The sequence below is a fragment of the Schistocerca serialis genome, chromosome 3, assembly GCF_023864345.2.
Source record: "Schistocerca serialis cubense isolate TAMUIC-IGC-003099 chromosome 3, iqSchSeri2.2, whole genome shotgun sequence".
NCBI classification, from domain to species: domain Eukaryota; kingdom Metazoa; phylum Arthropoda; class Insecta; order Orthoptera; family Acrididae; genus Schistocerca; species Schistocerca serialis.
The window spans coordinates 505,476,529-505,485,475 of NC_064640.1; positions in this window are offsets into that span (position 1 = coordinate 505,476,529).

Here is an 8,947-nt window from a genome sequence, read left to right on the forward strand (position 1 = left end):
TCAAATGGCTCTGAGCACTATGGGACTCAACTTCTGAGGTCATCAGTCCCCTAGAACTTAGAACTACTTAAACCTAACTAACCTAAGGACATCACACACATCCATGCCCGAGGCAGGATTCGAACCTGCGACCGTAGTGGTCTCGCGGTTCCAGACTGTAGCGCCTAGAACCGCACGGCCACTCCGGCCAGCTGGGTGTGTTTGCTGACATCCAAGCAGTGTTTGCTGACAGCCAAGCTGCTGATACTGAAGGACATGTTCTGTCTGCTTCTTCAACAGATCACCTGGAATAAGGTGGAACAGAAACATCGTGATGTTAACTGGAGGGTGGTGTGGCACGCAGTTCACCACCCTGACCTACATGAGTCAGATTGACATGGTACAGTGTTGCACAGGAAGTGCCCGACAAAAAGTATGTTATTCATTTAGTGGATTTGCTCATGTGTCAACAATGTGGCATGCTTGACAAGGCTGATCACCAGTTGGTGTGTGGTTCAGTGATGGAGGTCTGGACTCTGGGAAAGAAGATCATAGCATTCATGCAGTACACTATACATACATAAATCTCTTTTGACATAGCATTTCTTCGAGAGGAAACTTTATTCTCTGAATGTTAAGATGAAAGCAGTAGTGTTGGTCACAAATACGACGGTCCATTACATATACTGTGATACAGATACGAACATACTGGATTATTGGTAATGCTCGCAAGGTAGGCATATAAAGCTGTTACTGCTACACAAATACAAGAATTGGCATGCAAATTTCTTAGGAACAGTTTTGGTGGACCTGTCAGATAGTTGTGGTGTGCTGAGTGCATAAAGATGAGCAGATAGATGGCGTTTGTGGAACCAATCAAGTAAAGCAATCAGCTAAGGAAATAGAGCAAGTAAATGAGCCAGGAACACAGAACAAATGCAAGACTCACAGTAGAATGTTGTTTGCTTTATAAGTTTATTTTTATTTTATTCTTTATTTTTATTTTTGACTATGTTTGTGATTTGTGGAAAGGTGCTGGAAGTGGCCTGACCTCCTTATTATTTTTCTGCTGCATGGTTGAACGGCACCAGGGTTCCTTCCAGGACAGTTATAAGGTTATCAGAATGTAGTATAGTTTTGTGAATAATAAAAGTTCCTGTTTTTCCTACTTCCTACACCCAACAGGCTCCATGGCGGTGAGAGGCACACTGCAGCCAGACCTCAGGTCTGAGCCCCATGCAGCCCTTCCTTTAAAAAAGAAAAAAATAAATAAATAAAAATAAAAAGAGTGGTTAAGGTGACCCTCCATGTAAAGCAGGAAATCTGGTTTCAAGTCCCAGTCTGCCAAAAATTTTCATTGTCATTATGCCCTTTTACAGCTATTCATTGTTCATATTTGCAACTGCAAATGCATGTCATGTATGATATAACAGAGTCCAAATAACAATCTGCACAAAGTCCAAGTAACAACAGAGTCATAATCATTTGTAGTAATGATGTATGATGATGCAGTCTCATGCACTGCAATCAGACTCTGTCTTTTTTTTTATTTATTACATTCCTTGTTAGGAGTAGGCAAGCAGTGGCTGTTCCCAATATATTCAGCCATAGGAATACAATTTGTTGTGAAGACTTTACAAAAAACTTACGAAATAATCATTTAGCCACAGTTGTTGATTTTATAATCTGCAGGTGTTGATGGTGAGGTTTCAAGTTCTTTTGGAGGTGGTTACTCTAGTGTTATTCCTTCTGAAAATTGTGCTGCCTACTTATGTTACTCCTGATGTTGATAGCCAGCTAATGCAGATGCAGCTGGGTTGTGCATCCAAGTAGAGTGTGATGATGAGGATAATGAGTAGCAGGATATCAAATAATGTGGAAGAGTGTGATAAAGGAGTAAGAGGGAAGGAAACCACAAACGACTTAAGTTTGATGCTACTGAGCATATGAACATAGGCAGAGCCATGTGGAAGTTAAAAGTGGAGATAAAATTAGCCGGCTGCTGTGGCCGAGTGGTTCTAGGTGCTTATGTCTGGAGGTTGTAGGTGCTTAAGTCTGGAACTGCGCTGATGCTACGGTCACAGGTTCAAATCCTGCCTCAGGCATGGATATGTGTAGTGTCTTTAGATTAGTTAGGTTTAAGTAGTTCTAAGTCTAGGGGACTGATGATCTCAGGTGTTAAGTCCCATAGTGCTTAGAGCCATTTGAACCCATTTAAGATAAAATTATACTGGCGTTTCTATGCATTTGAACAATAAGTGAGTCTTATTTGACGCATTTGTAGCATATAGGTTAAGGCCAAAAATGGAAATGGTGGTGAAAGAAAGGAGGCTTAGGCCATGGAAACGTTCAAGTGGAAATAAATTATTTGATCAAAAGTATCCAGATGCCACTTTGCAATGCGGAATTGACCAATAGATGTGACGAGAAGTGGGGTGGCAGTATAAAAAGAGGAGGAAAGTATTGTGTTGTCAGTCAGGTAGCAGTAACAGCAGAATGGGTCTATAAGGGTAGCTCAGTGACTTCAAACATGGACTATTCATTGAATATCACCTGCGTAACAGATCCATGACGGACATTTCAATCATTCTGAAGCTGCCCAGGTCGACTGTTGCTGATGTGATTATGAAGTGGAAACATGAAGGAACAAGCATAGCTAAGCCAAGACCAGACAGACATCATCTGCTGACAGACAGGGTCTGTTGAGCTTTGAGGTGGTTGTAAAAAATCGTATAAAATAAGCAGAAGAAATCACTCATGAGTTCCAAAATTCTATTAGTGATGCAGCTAGCATAGTGACGTTGCTTAGTGAGTTTAAAAGCAAAGTCGCACATTTCTGTTCAAGGCTAATGACACTTGAGAGGGTGTAAAGAGTGATGGCACTGGATTAATGGAAATGAATGATTTGAAGTGATTAATCATACCCTTTTTCAGTCCGGTGGAAGCGTTTAGGTTTGGCGAATGTCTGGAAAACATTACCTGTCATCATGTGTAGTGTCAACAGTGAAGTACAAAGAAGGTGGTATTACAGTATGTTCGCGTTTTTCGTTGTTAGGATGTGATCCCTTTATTGCGCTTGAGAAAACGCTATATGCATAAGGATATCAACACATTAAACAGCATTTTGTACTATGGATGAACTGATCAGAGGTGATGATGCGAAAGCAGCCAGTTATAAAGCAGCATCTGTGAGGCAATGTTTTGTGGTCAGTAACATCCCTAAAATGAACTGACCTGCCCAGAGTCCCGACCTGAAACCAGTGAATCACCTTTGGGATGAGTTATAACGTAGACTTTGTCCCAGACCCAAACATCCAACATCACTATCTTCTCTGGTTTCAGCGCTTGAGGACGAGTCGGCTCACATTCCTTCAGAGACATTCGGACATCTCATTGAAAGTGTCGGCAGCATAATTCCAACTGTCATAAAGGTGAAGGGTGCATAGATCCCACATTAATGTTAACTAAATGTGTTTCTATATTTCTGACTAGGTGTTGTCGTTTTGAAGGTTAATGGTGAGTAAACGGATTACATCTTCTGAGGTGGGTTGTGACTAGGGTTGCCAAACTGAACTTGAGGCAGGCCTGGAGACTAACCAACGGGCCATGGATATTTGTGTGATTGTGGACAGAATTCGTTAAACAGATCTGGTGTATTAATACATACACAATTTTTGAGCATAATAAAATTTACTACTACTACCAATCTTTACCGAGCGAGGTGGCGCAGTGGTTGGACACTGGACTCGCATTCGGGAGGACGACGGTTCAATCCCGCCTTCGGCCATCCTGATTTAGGTTTTCCGTGATTTCCCTCAATCGCTCCAGGCAAATGCCGGGATGGTTCCTTTCAAAGGGCACGGCCGACTTCCTTCCCCGTCCTTCCCTAATCCGATGAGACCGATGACCTCGCTGTCTGGTCTCCTTCCCCAAAACCAACCAACCAACCAATCTTTTGCTAATGCTGCCATTACCACTAGCCGAACCTATACCAACCCAAATAAAAATATAACAGTAAAAATTATCGTTATAAATGCATACCTTATTATTCATATTTTGTTGAGGCTCTCGCTGCATTCAGAGGAGTCCTTAAAAAAATAACAACGCTGCAGAAATCTTCACAAGTCATCTTTTAGTTCATCTGAACATAAATCTCGGTGCTCAATAGTTCGACGGACATTCTGTTTCTCGCATCCGCCCGTAATGCATTCATTAAACTGAACCCTCGTTCAACGTGCACGTTGCTGACAGGAACTACGAGGACATACTTCATTATTTTGAACAAATTTGGTTCGTTTACGAAAACTCACTCCACACTTTACAGCAATTATTGTCCTTCCTATCGGTATGTGATACTGCCGATTCCAAAACAGAAAACTCATGACGCAGTTCGTTTCCATTGAAACTAATTTTCAGTTTCTTTCCCACTTCAGTGATACAGATTGCAGGTATTGTCTATTGAACTGAACTGAAGATTAGGAAAATATTTGAAGGAATGGTACTCATGACAATGAAGCATGTGAACGGGATTTGGCAGTTTTGGGAGAGGAGATCATTTTACATTACATTACAAAAAATATTTTTCAACACAAGCGACATATAATTTGCGGCTCCCCCGTCCATTTTTTGACACAAGCGACGTATTATTTAGCGTCTCTCCCCCATTCTCCTCCTCTGTCATAAATTAGTTGCCGTTCTTTAAAAATAACTCCAAACCTAGTGACCGTAGAAACTGTTTGTTTTCGCTTCTAATTATGATACACTCTTAGCACAAATTACGTGCTAGAGGCATCTGGCCTCTCTCTTAGCTTGGCACACCTCGCGGCCGCTTGTGTCGCTTGGGTCTTAAACCGCACCGGGTTAGCAGGCCTGGTGGATTACCTGTACTTAAGGGGCGTGATCAGCGTCAGACGTTGAGTGATCGATGGGAAGAACACAGAGATGCCACACACTCGTGTGAGACTATGTTAGCACCTGAAAGCGTTTGAAAGGGGTCTCGATGTAAGTCCACATTTGGCCAGCTGTTTGAACTGTGCAATATCCGGATTTGTGGGGCAGTGGGCCGAAGTTGGACAGCAAGGGAACGCGAGAGCAAGTATACTCGTCATCAAAGTTCCAGTCACCACATCTGACCACCACATGGGAGAACGACTGTATTGTGCCCCAAGCACATCTGTATTTTACCAGCAGAGAACAAGTAATAGACTCCCTACAACATTATGTGTCACCCCACACCGCTGGCCGGACACTAGCAGCATCTGGACTAGGGAATTATTGCCCCATGCGTAGACTGTCATGAATACCACAACACAAACAGCTGCGTTTGGAGTGATGTGCGAGCGGGAAGCATGGACTGCTGATGACCGGTGTCGCGTTGTGTTCAGCGATGAATCTTGGTTCTGTACTACCCCAGATGACATCGTCGGCGTTATCTTTCAAGGCACAACGGTGGTTACTCCTGTCTTCATGGTGTCATGCTGTGGGAAGCCGTCATCCGGTATTTTGACTTCAGGTTATGGCTGTTAGTGATTGATGGCACAATTGATCATCACGGACAACCCGCATCCTGATGTGTTACCTCTCATGCGACAGTACCATTGCGTCATTTTTTAACAGGACAATGCTCATCCACACATGGCACGTGTGTCTATGGACTGCTTGCGTGATGTTGTGGTTGTCTCGTGACAAGCAAGAGCCCCGGGTCTGTTCCCAATAGAACATTTATGGGACCAGCTCAGACGTCAACTTCTTCCCAGTCCCAGTGTCCAGGATATCAAGGACCAGTTACAACAGTAGTAAACCAGCTTGCCTCAGGAGGAGATACAACGGATTTATGACAGTCTTCCCAAACGAATCAGTGCATGCAGCCAGGCCAGAGAGGATACAACGTCATAGTGGTAAGTGGGCTCATATTGCCAAGATCTTCGTAAATTTGACTTGATTTTGTAACCACTGAAATATTATGACATATCAGTTTATCCCGTGAAGTTTCCTCCTCTGCTTCTGGGTGATATTTTTTTTTTTTTTTTTTTTTTTTTTCAGGTAGTGTATTTGATACAGGTGTGTCAACGGTAGGCTTCAGAAACAACTTTGGAAGATTCAGCTGTACGATTTTTGTGGTACATTAGAGTACCACTGAGTAGAAGATTGTCAGTTGTAGATGAGTACTCTGAAAATACACCGATGAGATAGGTTAGACCCAAATTATCTCTAGTGTTGAAGGCCTAATGTTTGTGTAGATAGAGACGGGAATGTATTCCCGCTGCCATTTCAACAGAGGTGATGTCGATCTCAACTCCTCTGATGTCCGCTGTGGAGATAGGCCTACGTTGATGGCGAGGGTCAGGTGGTGCCTTAGGTGTGAGGGTACTTATAGGAACGACTGAAGTATCATACGACCTGGTTTAGGCACACCAGAACACAAGTTTTAAAAAAATCAAATAAAGAAGATATATGTGAGTGGACTAAAGAAATTCCGGCTTTCACCGACTTGTGAATATTTGCTCTAGAAATAGTCTGAAGTAGCTGTACAATACCATTGGTCATTTTCCAAATAAAGTTGAAAGAACAGAAAATCGTCATTTGGAGTTGAGTTTCCCTAGTATTGAAGTAATGACCACACTTAGTGACGAGACCGAGAATGTCTTGTCTGGTCAAACGAGTGAAGCTTGTATTTTTACGAGAAATATCTGTGATGTCTGGTTCACTGCGGCAACGGCCTTGCCGCAGTGGATACACTGGTTCCCGTGACATCACCGAAGTTAAGCGCTGTCGGGCGTGGTCGGCACTTGGATGGGTGGCCATCCAGGCCGCCATGCGCTGTTGCCATTTCTCAGGGTGCACTCAGCCTCGTGATGCTAATTGAGGAGCTACTCGAGCGAATAGTAGCGGCTTCGGTCAAGAATACCATCATAACGACCGGGAGAGCGGTGTGCTGATCACACGCCCCTCCTATCCGCATCCTCACCTGAGGATGACATGGCTTGAAGACGGAGTGCTGGTTCACTGCGCAGAAAGTGTCCCGGAAGTACTTTGTGCAACGTGAATAAGTATCCGTGAAGTTCTGGGGTTGCTTTAATTATTTAAAAATGGGTCACATGGTAAAACGCGACAAATCGCTTGTATTAGATCAGTTACTTTGAGAGTTCGAGCAAACTTTTATCTGGAGAAAACATGACACTATTTTTACAAGTATACCGTAAAACTATTCTATCGCCGGACGTATTTATCGCACATTATTCGTAAAGATTCGATGAAAAGCTTTAGGGCGCGTACGACTTCTGACCGGCTGTTACTTCTATCCATCACTCATTTCGCGAGCGATTACGAAGCCTCTCCATCATATAATATGCTGTGGGATGCGGATATGCATGTGGACGTAGAAATCAAGAACCATCTTACGCACAACACTACACCCAATGTAGTGTGATGTAGCGCTGATAACATGCGTCAACACAAAAGGAAACTAAAGTGGCATCCAAAAGGTTGATCGCTATGAAGGTGAGCGAGATAAATTTACCAAACACTTGTAAGCGCGAAAGACATTCCTTCCTATATAGATACAAAAAGGAAAGCAATTAACAGTACATTCATATTCTGCGGACTAAAGTTAGGTGTTCAACAGTCGTAATCTGAAAGTTCAGGCTTAATTTTTTTCACTTAAGTAGAGACTGCTTTTCAGGTTTTGTGTTTGGAATGAACTGAAGACATTTTTACACCTGTAAAATAAGTGCTAACTTACCATCTCCCCATGTGGTATGTCCTCATCCTTCTCAGGCATCTGAACGTCAGGAGATGGGTTGGCCTAGTGAACAAAAGATAGATAATGACTTATCCATTACTGTTATAAGGTTAAGATTATTACTATTATTAAGCGATTCATCCCAATAACGTTTGAAAAAAATCTCACTGGATCCTAGAGAAATTAATATAACGGAGTTCATGAATCAGTAACAATGACATTTGGTGTTGATTGTGTAACAACTGAGTATGGCCATTCTTTTGGTTTCAGTTATTTTGCACCCTGAGTAGGTATATCGAGGTGTTTCGGACTTCAGGTACCTCATCACTTAATAATATTCCACACAAGCGACGTACCTTGTCAGGGCTGGTTCGAGAATAGAGAACAGCTTAAAAGAGAATTAACATTTGGCGCCCCCCCCCCTCCCCCACTTTCCCACATTTCTCTCGTCGTATACTTTCATCCGTTTCAGTTTTCGCCACAACTAATTCTGATACGCACTGCACACAAATCTTGCACATGGGCGCCCGTTTCAGCTTGGCGCTCCAATCAGTCGCCACTAATTTGGATATGTCCATTACAGAAATCTTACAGTTTTGGCTTCTCTGGCGTACCTCTCAGTTTTGCGCCCCAGGCGGCGACTTGTGTCGCTTGGGCCTTAAACCGACCCTGTTTCTTGCAATCGTAAGTGAATAAGCTACTACCTCTCTCTGTTTGAAACTATCGTGTCCTTCCTTATTTCCCTTTGTAACTTTTTCTTTATGTCTGAATAACATACGCAGTTCCTTTTTGCTAAATATCCCTTTTCCTAATTTGCAAAACTTATAATGAAAATACTGGAGAACACATGTTCACGGTAAGACTTATTTTTAAATACCTTCGTAGAATTAGGGACTTGCATGTTATACTCACACTTGTCGTCTTTTCGTAGAACCGTAACAAAAATCAAAATCCGTAATGGGGACTACAGATGCACCACTCTAATTCCACACTAATTCTTCCACACTAACTACTTCCACTGTAATTTACTTTTTCTTTTTTCAAGCTACAGCAGTTACTACAAGCTACAGTCGTTACTGATCACATTCTAAGTAACCGAATTACATTATTGTGATTACTTTCTACACTAGAGGTGTAGTGCACCTTGTATGTGAGCTGGCACAGTGTGTGTAAAAGGACCCCAAGCACAAAAGATGTGATCTTTCTAAAGCATAATTACTGGCTTTT